This window comes from Euprymna scolopes, chromosome 12, assembly GCF_053919585.1.
Source record: "Euprymna scolopes isolate OS-2025 chromosome 12, ASM5391958v1, whole genome shotgun sequence".
Taxonomy (NCBI): Eukaryota; Metazoa; Mollusca; class Cephalopoda; order Sepiida; family Sepiolidae; genus Euprymna; species Euprymna scolopes.
In genome coordinates this window covers 31,230,828-31,246,946 of record NC_136493.1, presented here as the reverse complement: position 1 = coordinate 31,246,946, position 16,119 = coordinate 31,230,828, and the positions used below count along the sequence as shown (strand labels likewise).

The following is a 16,119-nucleotide window of genomic DNA, read 5'->3' as shown; positions in this document are numbered from 1 at the left end:
CCACTAGTAAGAGAGATTGCAAAGTGTAGATTTTTTTTTTCTTTTTTTTTTTAAAGTACAGAGTTATCTTTAAATGTGGCGATGTGTTTTATTTATAAGTCCAGTCACTGGACTGGTTTACGGATTCGGCTAGACCGGCGTGGAAGCAGTTCAATATTCGAAGGACTAGCAGGTCTCTGTGAATTCTCTATATTTTCTGCATTAGGTGTATTGTCAACTGGACTTGTTTCAATCAAATGGGCCGGGTCTGCATTTGCAAGGTCGGGTTGAGTATTCTCAGCAGGACCCTGAGGTCCATCAGAGCACAGAAAACGAGCCAAATGTCTTAGCGCCACTGAATCCTCCCGGCCATCATTATGCCGTATTCTCGCATGCGTAGAGTTGGCCTCGAGGAGTTCCATTACCTCGACGATCGAGTTGTACTTGCTCCTGTTGCCAAACCGTTTTAATAGTACCTCCCCAGGTTCGCAGAGCCAAACAGGTAAGGCAGTACCGGTAGAAGAGCGCCTTTCAAATTTGAACAATCATTCGTGGGGAGTTGCATTTGTGCTAGTGCATAGTAAGGAACGAATAGAATTTAAAACATCAGGCAGAACGTCCTGCCAAGCACTAAGAGGTAACTGTTTAGATTCCAGGGCTAATGGTATTAGCTGAGGCTTATGGCTTTTCTTTTAGGAGGAGGGCACAGTTTATAAGATTTCTTACATTTTCAGTCTCTCTGGGTTCATGTAGTTTTCATTCCATCTTTTTGTTGTTGTTGTGTAGTAGTAGTAGTAACATATGGGTTAGACCTCCATACCACTATTTTTTAGCCAGTCTGAGAAATTGTCTTCAGATAGATGGACTGTCACATAGCTTCCTTATAGTCGGATGACTGGACAGTGTACGATCAGGTGGTGCATGTCCTAGTGTTCCATAACAACGTACATATTGAATAGTGGTTTTATATTTTATCTGTATATTCATGTACGTGTAAATGCGTGTGCGTGTATATACGTCGTATCATTTAGTTGATCGTCTAGTGTGTATATTTTAACGTTTATGCAACAGTTCTAACAGGAAACGATTGACGTGGACATATCGAAACAGTTGTAGACAAACAGTTTTTTTTAACAGATGTAAATAACACAACACATACCTGAATTATATACGAACATTTATTTTCATGATTTCAACTGACATCTTAAAAGATTTCAACGTCTTTACATCTTGCCTGCCTGAGGAAATGCCGCTCCCTGCGTCATGGAGAGACCAACTCCCACCATAAGTCGTCCGTTCTCTCTGATGTCCAGCTAACGACTGAATAGAATCTCCCCAAATCTACATTTCATTACATAACGTGTCTCAGACCAACAGCTGATGTAACCTCAATCTAGTTATTTGTTTATGCAAGCCAAAATCATGTTTACATGTATTTTCTATTTTCACATTCCTTTGTAGCGATAATATTATTATTTTTTGTCAATCACTTTTCTTAATCTAATTGTTTATTTTTCTAATCATAATAATTGATCCAGCGACCCGCTGTCACTGGAATCAATAATAATAATAATAATAACAATATTGTTTTGACCCTTGGCCCTGCTTGCCACAGTTAACACAGATACTACACTATGATCACAGCCAAAGGGTCACAACATTACACTGGGGGGGGGGGGCTTCCTTGCACTTTGGGCAGATTGAGGCGTCTATTTGTCTCCACCTGTGTTTGATTACTGTAGTCCTGCAGTGTCTTGTTCTGATCCGGTTTGTGGCTACCCACTGCTTCCTACTATTTGTAGCAAAACTTGGGTCTTCAATGATGTCTCCTCCTTTGAGAGTATTGTTTCTCCATTCTTCCTTCCATGTTCCAACTAGGTCAAAATGTTTGCTTTTTGAGTTGTGGAAGGGCTTTCGGGACTTGAGTCTGGAGGTATCCAGGGCATCTTTTAAAATTTGTTGGAGTGGTAAGTCCATGGTGTCCTTCTCAACATTTTGAATCCATTTTTGAGTTACCTCTTCTCTCCTTATGTAGGATGGTGCGATTGAGCTTGCTACTGGTAGCCATTGTGTTGGGGTTGACTTTGAACATTGTGAGTTTTCTGCATGAAGGATCACCACTCTGTAGTAGTGTGCAGGCTTAAAAACTAAGAATGATCCACTCAGGTGACCAAACAGAATTTAGAGACTTTTTGAATTTCCTCCCGATCAATTCTTCTACACTATCACAACGGGATTTTATTGTATTGCAGTTTTTATGCAGCTGGTTAGTGTGCCAAGTTCGAATCCTGTTGATTCCACAGTATAACTTTGTTTTATGAAAATTTCACACAGTAAACATGTACTATGCATCACGTTTTGCTCGTGCATACAAATGGCAGTTGCTGCAGTGATAAATGCTTGGTCAAGGGAAGAGGGAGGTGGGGGAGGGGGGGGTAAAGAGAACTGAAAATATTTTTGGCCAGAGTCAGACTACCCAAGAGATATTCTCTTTGATAAGAAAATAAGACTCATTGAATGGGAAGAGTCCTGCTGGGATCAGCTTTGTAAGCAAAACAATGTCCAGGGTTATCTACAGGTAGGAGACGGACTAGATGTTATTTTCAGTGCCTGTCTCCTCTCGGCAGGCAAACAATGAATGCCAACAAAAAGCCAGAGGCAGTAAGAGGTGAAGAGACTCTGCAGGAAGTGGAGGAGGAGGAAGAGTGGAAGGAGGAGCCAGAGGGGAGGGGGAAAAATTGAGTATTTGGTTTTGGTGAAGGAGTTGAGCAAGTGTGCCTTTCTGGGCTGGGTGAGTCCCTTGAGGTCTTTTGGTTAAAAGGATTGTGTCAAGGGGACTTGTTTGTTTTGGGCTGGTCGGTCAAAACATCTCATTCTACAAGTCTGCAATTCAACCTTGGGAGAGGGAGCATCATCTGTAGCTGCCAAGAAATAAACACTGGGTTTGTAGCTTTTGTCCCATTGATGAAATATTGCATCCCTCTGCCTGTTTTACAAGTACTTGTACACCTTCAACATAAATACCCCTGACAAACCCGACAAACAGCAAAATCCCACCCCTACACAGTAGAGATCCCTAGATGTAAGAAAGCCTTTTACTCTAATAGTTTCTTCTCCAGAACTGCTAGACTTTGGAATTCCCTTCCGGGTTTCTGCTTCTTCAACTGTACTGACATGCAGAAGTTCAAATGTAATGTGAACAGACATCTTGCTGCTCAACTCCTTACATAGTAACTTATCTCTGATAGTAGCCCCCTACATCAAAGTGGCACTGTGCCTTGTTTGGGGGGTGAAAATGTAATTAAAAAAATAAAAACAATTCTTTGTTGCAGCACCGATAACAACTTTGGACTGGCACAATAAGTGGATACGATCACGGCCAGTGTAGTGAACACACACCAGACTATGTTCGTAGTCTCTCCTGTAAGTACTGAATTCTGGAAAGAATCAGGGAAAATTAACATCAACAATCAAATCAAGTCTACCAAAAAAATTCCAACCATATTAACTCAAACAAATTTACTTTTTACCAAATTTTCATTTTGTTATGTGTGATCTCTTGTAGTTTCTGACTGCTCTTCCATAAATCTATTGCTTCTAATCAAGTGTTGTATACTGCTCTGTTACGGGTGTATCATATCATACAACTGTGCATTCTCAGTCATAACCCAGTTTATTTTTATTTATTTATTTTTTTACTTGGGAGTCACCACTTATCAAAGCCCAAAGGCCACTCAAGGATAAGAGTTAATGAATGTAAGATGGTAGCATAGTAATCATTAATGATGTAAATTAGTTAGAGTTTGATTATTTATGGGGACAACTCAACAAGAACTTGTTGACATTAGACTTGAAGGCAACGATGTTGTATTCAACCAGGAAGCAGGCCAGCAAAACCGTGTTCCACAGGTGGGCAGTTCTGGGAAAGAAGCTTTGTTTATGGAATGTGCATTTAGATTTAGTCACAGACAGAGTTGGGGAAATTGTATATGGTGGTTGTTAGTCAAGTGTTTTTTTTTGTGTGAAAGTTGGCAAGGGAGGGCCATAGATTGGAGTTCAGTCGAGCACTTGCCATGAAAATAGTGATAGAGCAGAGACAGGCTTGCAACGTCTCTTCTGTGGGAAAGAGGTTGCAGGGAAGAGAAAAGGGGCATCACTTACTAGGTTTTGAAACCTGTTTTGAACTCTAGCAAGGCAAGATATGGTACCGAGCAGTTTCTGTCCCGATGTACCAACAGTACTCCATTTTAGGACACACCTGGCTCTTATACAGATAAAAGATTGCATTAGCAGTGAGATACCTACCGGAGTGAGAGAGTGATCGTTTTTTTTTTTTTTTTTTTGTTTTTAACAAGAGTACCCAGCGTAGTATAAACACCTATAACCTCCTCAAGTTAACAACGGCTAGTAATTGTCTGCATTTTTGAGATGAGGTGTTTTCATTGATTGAGATTGTCGGACTGACTTCTTCATCTTGGTTGTTATTGTCACAACGTTTCGGCCGTTTTGCCCTCCGGCCTTCGTCAGGTGTTTTGTATCGAACTGGGGAACCGTTTGTTAGGAGTCTCGAATCCAACCCTTTATTATTATTACGGGGGTACCGTGTTCGGACTCCAGCTAGGCTTTGGGACATAGTTGCTGATTCTCTGTTTTGAATGTTACTTTTTCATTGCCTTCGTTCAGGATTGAACTCAGCACCTTTGGGTAACTGTAAACTTTGATACAACGTCTAGGACCACTAGGACAATTCTTAGTTGGTTTTTGTTAATGTTAAACCTATGTTGTTATTCAAGGTTTTCTCTCTCTATCAGAGGTGTCCAAATTGCATTCAGCTCTATGCTTGGTTTGCTCAGTAGGTTGTTATGTCCGAGCATGTGAGCTGTTTCTTTAAGTTTTCTCACTTTCCAGTGGGTCTCTCTGTTTATTTTTACTTCATCCCATAGGGGGCGATGGTCCCCCCTCTCCATCCAGACATGGTTGGCTATACCCGATTTTTCCGTCTCCCCTTTAGTTACCGCTTTTCGGTGTTCTTCCACCCTTACTTTAAGGGGGCAGCATGTTTCACCCCTGTAAACCTTTCTGCAACTGCATGGGATGGAGTATATGCAGTTCTTGGTCATGTTCTCCTCCATGCGGGGCTTCACTCATACCAGGTGTCGTCTGAGTGTTGACTCGCTCTTGAATACCGTCCTGATGTTGTAGGGGGCACATATTCTCTGAATCTTTTCAGAGATGCCTCATATGTATGGTAGGCAGACCGTTGGAGGTTTTTGGGTTTCATTCTCCTCTCTTATACTATTAACACGTCTGGTGGATAGTATGCTATCGGGGTAATTGTTACGACGGAGGGTATTCTTCAACCTGACCATTTCTTCGTGGTATGTAATGGTGTCGCTACTCGATGTTGTAAGCAGCGTGCGATTCCATGTTTGATACTGTATGGGTGATGGGAGTTAAAGTTTAGGTATTGTCCGGTGAAGGTAGGCTTGCGATATATGGATGTCTTAAACCCATGCTCTGTGCATGATATGAGTATATTAAGGAAGGCCAGTTGGTTATCTTTTTTCTTTCTCCATTGTGAACTGTATCGATGGTCTTATTGAGTTCACATGGTCTAGGAGAGCCTGGATGTCTTCCTGATGGGGCCAGAGTATGAAGGTGTCATGGGTTCGAGACTCCTAACAAACGGTTCCCCAGTTCGATACAAAACATCTGACGAAGGCCGGAGGGCAAAACAGCCGAAACGTTGTGACAATAACAAACAAGATGAGGAAGTCAGTCCGACAATCTTAATCAATTAACAACGGCTTTCGGAAAAAACAACCCCAGCTTCGAAAGTCGTTCTGAACATGGGGAGGTTGGCAGTGTTCATACTACATTAGGTACTCTCGTAAAAAAATTCAGAGTGATCTAACTATTTTTCCAGCTATCTTGACAACAGATTTGATGTATGTGTTCCATTTTTGTCGATACTGTTGAATTCGAGTGTTGATCAAGAACCGCAGAGATGCCAGTTTAGTTTTAAAGAGTTTTATTTATAACAGAACAAGGATAGAAAACAAATGCATATGTATTAGAGAGAAAGAGAGAGGTTCAGTAGAAATTAATTGGAGGGAGACATACTAGTTACATATTCAGACAAGCTAACTTTTAGCCACCTGTCTCATGCTGGATGGCAGGGAGGTTTCACATCATGTCTCTTCTCATTGATGACCAGAGGCTGAGAGAGAGAGAGCAAGCTGCTCCTCTGGGTAGAAGTCAAATGATTTCAGACTTTCGTTTTAGGCTCCCCCTCCTTTTAAAGGGCCCTCTTCTCTAGGGCCCCTTTGCTATCAAACAAAAGCAGAGGTTTTTTTGCTTTTTTCTTAATTTGTTATTCCATATTATGGGAATTTTATCCATCCTTGGATGGATAAAATTCCCCAAAAAGAACAACTTGTATGTCTTCTTATCTTAATCTATTCTAATTTTGAGGAAAATCCACTGCACGATTTTGATTCTAGAAAATGTATAAAATTAAAGGCTTAAGCTTAAGGAGTCTTAAGAAGAATCTGAAATTCAGGGACTCTTCCTGAATTAGTGTCTAACAACTATGATTCAAAATCTATGCAAATCATATATACTTAAATTTTCTACTTGCAGGTCATGGTCGTGTTGTACCTTCTAGAAACCTCTTTCAAAAACTTAAAAGAAATTTAAGTTTTGGAAATATTTATAAATTGATGCTTAATAACTATTTGTTAGACTTTCCAAAAACTCGGAAGTATCTGAATTGTCATGAAAGGCTTTCATTCTTCTGCATAAAACTAAATTAAACCAAATATAGCCAACATTTGAACCCCTTGCACCTAGCAACTGTTTTCCAAAATTCATAATGATTGGTTAATTTGCTTAGGAGTGAATCCTAAACATACAAGTATTTAAACATATGTAACTTTATAAAAGATGGAAATATATTACAAAGTTTGTTCCAAAAGTAAAGCCTCCTATTTTTTTTTTTTTAACTCAAAAATTGAAAAGCTATGAAGACGGGACTTTTACCCTTAAAACAAGCGACCTTTTATGCTCCAGGATTTATATTTCTACATAGTCACCACCATTCTCAATGCACTTCTGCCAAGAATTTAATTATACATCTCTGCTTTTGACACACATTCATGACAGGGGTTGCTTTCTTAGACTCTCACACCATCAATATCCGCAACAGAGAGATGAAACTTTCAGGTCGTGAAGGCATTATAATAATGCAATTTGCAATTCCCTCTGATCCACTCAGTCAGAATAAAAAGAATAGGAGGCATTACTTTGGAACGCTCCACGTAAATTGCTAGATCTACAATCAAGAGCATATGTTATTTTATCAAAAAAAATCTGTGTATGCATTAAAAACTGTTTTTTTAGGTTAGACTAGCGGGGGTACCTGGCGTTGCCCAGGTGTTTGGAGGTGTGTATGTAGGAGAGGGTGACCCGGTTTTAATATTATTAAAAAAAATTGAAAAAAACAAAACAAAGCAAAACAGCGAACAATCATAAAAAAAAAAAGAAATAAAGGTGTAAAAGAGAAAAAAAGTTTAGGTAGGAAGATAGGCTCGAACCCGAAACATCGAGGCTAAGGCGGAAAAAAAAAGCCTGACTCGTTACCCCTACACCAAAGAGACATACACTTAATAACAGATAAAATTAAACCTTTAAAAACACTTGCAGGTGGTTGAAACTAACGCCAATGTTTTCTAGGTCAAACATGACATCATTGTCGTAGTAGCAGGATGAGAGAAAATGAAGGAACGATTTTTTCGGCACCTTCCTTGTAGAAAAGGGCTCAGTTTAGAGTGAAGGAATTAATGTTTTTGGCCAATTTTTCAATATTTGTTGGGCGAAGGTTGGAGCTTTAAAATGATACCTATCTGGCGAAAATCCGTGGCCCGTGTTGAAAGTTTTTGAGAGACATACAAACACACACACACACAAACATTTTCGCTTTTATATATATACTAGCGGGGGGTACCCGGCGATGCCCGGGTGTCTTGAGGTAAATCAAAACTCCGTGGGGGGAGGGGGTTAAATAAAAAAAAATGTTTTGGTAGGTAAGTATGAGAATTGAACCCGTACCCTTGAGTTGGAAATTAATGTGTGAAAAAAAAAAAAAAAACAGGCGACGTTACCCATTAGGCCACCACGACATACATTTGAATTTATTCATTGAACTATAAAAACAGGCGTGCGCAATAAAAGTTAACTCTGCTGCTTCCATTTGACCTAATTAAGAAGGTCAAATAGAAGTCAAGCAGTTGTTTACCCAAGTTTGACTATTTTTGTTTTTTTCCCCCAACATCTGTTGGGGGGAGAGGAACCAGCTCCCAATTGTCCAGATTGAATAACAATTGTCGGATGTACAACATTGATCAAAGATGATTGCTTCTGGACATTTCCCGGCGCAATACCGAGAACGTTGTTCGTTGTTAACTTTGAATTAGTTTTGCGTTTTATACGAAAAACCCTCACCAACACGCGAGAAGCCAAAATAGCAATAATTTTGTAAAAGTCGACGTAAATAAATCTAGATGAGACGCACTTTCCCAAATCGTACATATTATTATTTAGGACCCATATAAACAGTTGTAAGCGATCGTAACAACATCGGAACCGTGTGCGAGAAAAGCCTTTTGAAGACATACATGAAATGGTCACACACATTTTGCCTTTTATATATATAGATAGATACTAGCGAGGGGTACCCGGCGTTGCCCGGGTGTTAGGAGGTGGGGGGGGGAGGTTAAACAAAAAAAGTAAGTATGAGGATCGAACCCAAACCCTTGAGGCAAAGTTGTAAATTAAAGTGTGAAAAAAAAAAAACGTGCGACGTTAACCATTGCCCCACCGCGAGATGCTAACAGAAACACGTTTTAATTTATTTATTTACTTGGATTTAGCAGGTGCACGTTTTAATGAGTTAATGAGGTCAAGTTTGACTGCGGGATAGTATTCATTTACTGCTGAACGCTTTCCCCCCACCCCCAAGATATTAAAGGAAAAAGACTGACCCACATGCGGCGAGCGACAAATGTTGAATATTTATCTTCCCGAAATCGAGCAAATTAAATAGACAAGCGAGCTTCGTTGTTAACTGTGAGATATTACGATTTATATGTGATATAAAAAGTTTTAAAAAGTTGTGAAGCGAGCGACCGCTTCTCTGAAAAAAGCCCTTTTGTTGACATACAGAAAAAGCGAACACACATACATACATACATACATACATACATACATACATTTTCGCTTTTATATATATAGATTATCATACGAGGAGTCATTTCGAGTCAATATTTATTTTATTTTAAGCATCTCAACACGAGAAATACACCAGTTAAATATGTAAACATTAGTTAAAAACTGACATGGCTGTCTTGTAGACGCTTCATATCAGCCATGTTAGTTTTTAAGCAATGTTAACACTTTTAAATCGTTTATTTCCTGTGTTTAGATGATTAAAATAAAATAAAATCTAGCTCGAAATGACTCCTCATGCAATTTAACATTAAAAAAAAAATTTTTTAATGCTTACACAGATTTTTTTTTTCTCGTAATCAACTTAATACTAGATTTAATGACATTACCAAAAACTAAATCTAGCACACAATTAGATTTTTTGTTTTCAATGTAGTAATATAGAGTTCTAATATTTAGGCACGGCAAATGAAGGCATGACAAATCTACAACAAGGAACAACGGCTCCTGCTGATTTTTTTTTCTATGGAAATCACTCCAGACAAGGCATGAAGCCACTTGACGTAAAGATCTAAAAAGAAAAAATAAATTTAAAAAATACTACTTCAAGATTAAAACCTTGCTAACGATAAGTGTTAGATGGAAGAGATTCTGACTCAGAAAAAAAGTAATTCTTCCTTCTTGGTCAGAAACATCACTCCTGGAATGTGAGGACTAAAGGACAAAATAAGGGAAGCAAGAGGTACATGGTCGCCGAAAGTAAACCAAAGATCAACTTTCTACTCTCTATATTCATGTGATATTGCGAGTGATTTTTCAAACTGGCGACTAGAAATAATGAAACGCTTATCTTTTAGCGATTGTGTTTCTTGCACTGACAATCTTCCAAAGCTCACTACTGAGTGAAAAATATCTTTTCAACTTTGTTTTTTTTTGTTTTGTTTTTTTTTTTTTATGAAACGAACAAAGTTAAATTATTTAAACAAAATTTTAATAGAGCAATATACTTTTTTTTATTGAAGGCTGTTTTAAAAAAAAAAACAACTGAAGAAATTAGAATGTTTATAGCTTCAAGTATCAACATAAAATTTGTTGTATCGAATTACAGTACACTTATTAAAACAATACAGAAAAATACTTATGGTGTACATACTCGTCACAGAACGAAGATGTCATATTCTAAAAATCATATGTATTTGGCTAGTAAACGAAAATATTTAGTTGTCCAAGGTCAACTAAACATAAATTTGTCCATAGAGCCCTGTTTTGGGTCTAAACACTTGAAATTTTAGATATAGGTTCCTTGGACATGGATCTAACTTAATAACTTGATTTGAGCCCAAAACAATAAATGTTAAGGGGTCATAATAGGGGTCAAAGTTTTAAAAAAATTGACCTCTGCGGTCTCTACCAAATTACTCAGATAATTTCTGGTGTAAACATTTGAAATTTTACATAGATAGGGCAAGCCTTTTAATCGGTTTGGGTCGAAATTTTTTAGTTACCAATATATAAATGTATGTATGTATGTATGTTTGCATAAACTTTCGATAGAGTCGATGGATTTTACCAAGATCAGTATCGTTTTAAAGTCCGACCTTTCAGACGACAAATATCGAAAAATTGGCTAAAAACATTAATATCTTCACCTTCAACTGGGAACTTTTCCACAGGGGGGGGGGTCGCTTTTTTCGCCGATATTTTCGAAAGTCATCCTCTCCTTTCAATTGTTTAACCTTAATTTAAAAAAATGTAACTTCCGGTTTGGCGGTGGTTGTAACAGCATAGACGTCAGGTTTTTTCCCCGTTCTTTTCCTCCATCACGGTACGGGTTCGAGCCTGCCTTCCTACTACGACTTTTTTTTTTTTTTGCTCAACAGACACATCCAAACACCCGGGCAATGCCGGGCTGAAATGCTAGTATATCTATAAAAATGAATGTGTCTGTCTGTCTGTGTACATTTTCCTACGCAATAACTGTCAATTTTTAGTCTACAGACTCGAAATTTGATATATAGCGTACTGAGATTTGGGAAAATCTTTGTGATCGGTTTTTGGCCAGAAATTTGGCTGTAAAGCGGTTAAAGTTCAACAATTTGACCTTTCAGAACTCTACCAAACTCCTCTGACAATTTTGGGTCTAAACACTTGAAATTTTAGATATAGGTTCCTTTGACATGGATCTAACTTAATAACTTGATTTGAGCCCCAAACAATAAATGTTAAGGGGCCATAATAGGGGTCAGAGTTTAAAAAATTGACCGCTTTTTTTTGTTTTTTTGCTCAACATGCACCTCGAAACACCCGGGCAACACCGGGCTGAAATGCTAGTATATATATATAGGTCAGTCAATTTAGCTGAATCCAAAGAGCCCATCAACACGTCGAATTGACCTATTTGGTCTTTCTTGGTCCACTGTTCATTTCTGTTTAGCAGCACAGTATTTCTGCACTTACTGATGATTTCAATTTCATCGTAGGGGATATCAGAGAGAAGCTTAGTGAATTCAGTTACCTCCCTGAAAAGTTCTTTCATGATGGAGGGGTAATAGTTTTCGATGTCAAATTGTAGGAAGGAACAATTTTACTAATTATGTATGTTTGAGTACCACTAAATCGTATCATTTGTGTTTATCCATAGGTTAAGATTGTATGTAGATTTACTTTGACTGTTAATTCTGTCCAGAATATTTTTGCTGATCCTACCTATTTCGGGTCTAGTTGGATTAATAAATCTAGGTTCTAGGTCGCCTGAGGAAGGCTCTTTGATTGAAACAGATGGCTATTTGTAGCGACCATATGTAATTGTTTACCCTCAAATAATAAAAAAATATTTTGCTCTTTTTATTGAGCACTATTTAACAACCTCATTGTCTTCATTAGTCCTGACCTTTGAACACCCCAAACCCGAACCTATATATATATATATATATATATATATATATATACACACACACAATAATAAATATTTTTTAAATTACCCACGTTTCATCCTTTCTTGGGAATCATCAGTATGGAAGGTAATTGTTCTGTTGGTCGCACAGCTTTAAGCCAGAGATGAGTCACATTTTAACCTAAAGTTTGAACCGTTTTATCCATACGGCCAACCTAACATCTATCTGGGAATAAGAGAATTAAAGTCTATTCATATCTTTAAGATTGAACATATAGAAAGCCACCATAAAGTATTTGGCATCACCAATGGACAGTACTCGTATTTGAAGCATTAATATTGCAGCTTATTTTAATTCTCTTTAAGGGCCCAACGACAAGGAGGACTATTGAATAGTATGCAAGTTGACAGCAATCACGCATATTAACCTAGTCATACGTGGCCTACATAAATAGTAGCCTATTCCACTGAAGTCACAAAACCTGCTGACATTGCTGAATAAAGTACAATGGCTATGAGTAGATGATAGATGACTATTATGAGGATGATTTTAAAATGGGTGCATTTTTAAATTAATAATTAAATACACTTTAAAAAAATAAAACATAACTAAGGTAATTTCCCGCCAAAAAATACTCCCTTTTAATTGTATGCGTCCAAATGTAAAAAAAAAATCCTTTCTTTCGAAAAATAAAAGACAATCACTTTTGAACCAATTTTATAAATCCCTCAGCAATTTCTTGGAGAATTGAAACAAAAAAATAATTATCCTTGTAATAGTCGTCTATCTCCTAACCATGTCCATTATACTTTATTCTGTGACGTACCACATGACTTTTGTGAAATGGACCTTTATTTATGTAGGCCATGCTTGGGTAGGTTAATATGTGTGATCGATACAGAGATATAAATAGTACTACTCCGATGGTAGGAGCAACCTTAAGGGTATGTATTACTACAGACAACAAATATATAACAAAAAAATGCTACCAAAGGCAAGGTATGTTACTTTTCGTCCTAACCGGATAGGTTATTTTTTTGTATTCTAACTTATTTTAAAGCGTTTATCTACTATGAAATAGAAATAGTGTCGAATTGCTAAGTTCGAACAGCAACAAGATTGGCAGAAATGAGGATCTATTTTCAGTCTCGAGAATCACTCAAAACTCGAAAATGAATAAAAAATACTAATAGAAATCAACCTAATAAGTTTGTACATAGTAAAACTTTAAAGTTTGTTGGAACTAGATCAAGATACAATTTGTATGTCAGTTAATTGCATTAAATCAATGTTGTTAGATTTGAAAAACAAAAGATTTAAACAACCTGGTGATATATGCTAACAAATTCACGCACACAGAATGGAAAAATTAAAAAAAAAAAAAAAAGAGGAATGAAAAGAGAGGAAAGAGAAAAAGAAAGAAAAGGAAAAGACAAAAAAGAAAAAGGGGAAAGGTGAAAATAGAGAGAAATAGAGAAATGCCAAAAATAAAGAAAAAAAAGAGAACTGTGAAAAAAAAGCAGCAATGAGAAAAACGAAAAAGAAAAAAGAAAAAAGAAAAAGAAAAAAGGAAAAGGAAAAAGAAAGATAATTCCTGGATCCATCCCAAAATGTAATTATTCCACTTCTTTAGATATTAGCTTACTTCTATTTTTATATAAAACTAGCAAGTCTACCTAGCGTCACTCGGAACAAAAAACAACAAAAAAAGAACTAGATAGAAGTTAGTGCTAAGTTTCTTATCCTAACCTCTGAAAGAGAAATTCCTTTTTTTATATGAGGAGTGAAAGAATAGAACTTAAGAGGCCTTCAGAGCACTAATGAAAGTGTTAAATAAAATTAAGGATGCCCCCAGAGCACTAATAAACTAAGTTTCTCCCACCTACCTCTTTCTTAGTAGGTTGGTTGGTTGGTTGGTTGGTTGGTTGGTTTTGTTTTACGGCATATCAACCCTTTTCAGGTTATTTAATGCCGATTCCAGTGATTTTGAAGAAAATAATTTTTAATGAATATATGTTTTTTTTTTCAATTCAGTTTCTATTTAACCCATAGTTGCGGCCTTAACAGGTACTACCACTTTGGGTCAGAGTGGACCTGGGAGCAACGACAATTAAAGGGTGGCTCTACACTCCCCAAGGCCCACAAGCTGGGGCCTCACCATCGGATATAATTTAATGTCATATCCAGGACCTTCTTAGTAGAGAAATGACAGTTAAGAAACGATGAATTAAATTGTTAGTTAGCGTCTTTCAATTTGAAAAAATATTGACTCATTTCCTGTGATGTATTAATTAACAATAAAAATCGTGCTTAATTCCTGATAACATTTAATGATAAAATTGGACATTTGACTCCCAAAGAATGAATTGATTTTTTTTTTTCCTAAATTTTAGATATTATTTTTCCAGGGTTACACGAATTAAAAAAAAAATACCAACTTTGTAGGAGAATGTTGTGTATTTTTTTAAGTTTTAGCTAGATATACAGACATACAGACAACTATCTTTCATATAACAGACTAGCAGGGCTACTCAGCATTGCTCGAGCCATATAAAATGTAAATAGAAGTTAAATAATGTGTGTAACATCTTTATATTAAAATTTCTATTCTCTCTACATTATCATTACTATCAAATGAAAGGAGGAGATAATGCCTGGGAGGATGGACTCATAAAAATGGACATTACACTACACACTCTACCCCTAAAAATAAAAATTAATGTGTTGGTAATCCTTGAGAGTAGAGTCTCATTACCAATACTACATTATCACTACTACAAAAAAAAAAAAAAAAAAAAAAAAAAAAAAGGTGGAGGAGATAACACATGGTAGGATGGTCTCATGACAATATGCTAATTTTAAAAAAAATGCCAACTTTGTAGAAGTTTGTTGTGTATTTTTCAAGTTATAGCTGGACATAAAAACACACAGAAAACTGCCTTTTATATAACATATCACTTAAAAAGACAATTGTATTCACAAAGTCAATTTTATCATTTCGGATCACAGATCTTGCCTCAAAGCTTGATATAGTTCAAAACCGGTTTCAAAACCTAGTAGATGATGCCCTTTCTTCTTCCCTCAAACATCTTTCTCACGAAAGAGACGTTGCAAGCCATTCTCTGCTCTATCGTTATTTTCATGGCAAGTGCTCGACTGAGCTGCAATCTCTGCCCCCCCCCTGCCGAACTTTCACAAAGAACACTCGACTAGCTACAACCGCTATCAACAATTTCCTCCACTCTCTATCTGTGGCTAAATCTAAACACAGATTCCATGAACAAAGCTTCTTTCCTAGAACTGTCCACCTGTAGAACACTGTTCCACTGGCCTGCTTTCCAGCTGACTATAATATGGTACCCTTCAAGTTCAATGTAAACAAGTTCTTGTTGAGCCGTCCTTTTAAATAGTCCAAATTGTACTCAATCTACACCATTAAGATTACTACACTACCACCTTACATTCATTAACTCTTATCCTCGAGTGGCTTTAAGCTTTGATAAATGGTGACTCCTTGTATAATTTTTTTTTTTAAACTTAAACAATTATTACCCGAGCCAATACTAATTCCTTGATTATAGAATGTTTTTAATACACTTTTTAGATTCAGATAATGAACTAATATATAAAGTAAAGTTAGTCCTCCCTCATCATTGGTGCTTGATAGCTCTTCTAAAGACAGCATAGATAAATCTTTCAGTTCGTGACATCTTATTATATAGAGTCCATGTTGCTAAAAAAAAAGTAAACATTAAACTGATGATGATGATGATGATGATGATGATGATGATGATGATTAAATAGTCATTTAAAAGAACAAAAACAACCAAAAACCACTTACTTGAGACAAGTTCGTTTGGCATGGACAAATCTCTCCACTGTCAACTGAGTGTAAAACAAAGCTAAGCAACGGTTTGTTATATACATTCACAGGGTGTCTTTATCTCCTTAATAGCAAATTAAAGTCTACAAGTCATGATTAGCCACGCCCCCTCTATACCACCACCACCACTTCTACTAC

The 16,119-nt window shown here is 36.9% G+C and overlaps 1 protein-coding gene across 4 annotated transcripts in view; it reads right to left on the bottom strand.

Annotated features, from left to right (window-relative positions):
- Positions 1–16,119, bottom strand: part of LOC145291239 (heme oxygenase 1-like) — a 55,265-nt gene that overhangs the window by 10,507 nt on the left and 28,639 nt on the right. The window contains exon 1 of one of the 4 annotated variants that reach the window (XM_080136845.1): positions 15,940–16,095. The exons of 2 other annotated variants lie outside the window; for them this stretch is intronic. The gene's annotated coding sequence lies outside the window, so the exon portion shown is untranslated. Of the gene's footprint in view, positions 1–13,984; positions 14,260–15,939; positions 16,096–16,119 lie in introns of those variants that run through there. One more of the 4 variants, XM_080136847.1, reaches the window with a different exon arrangement.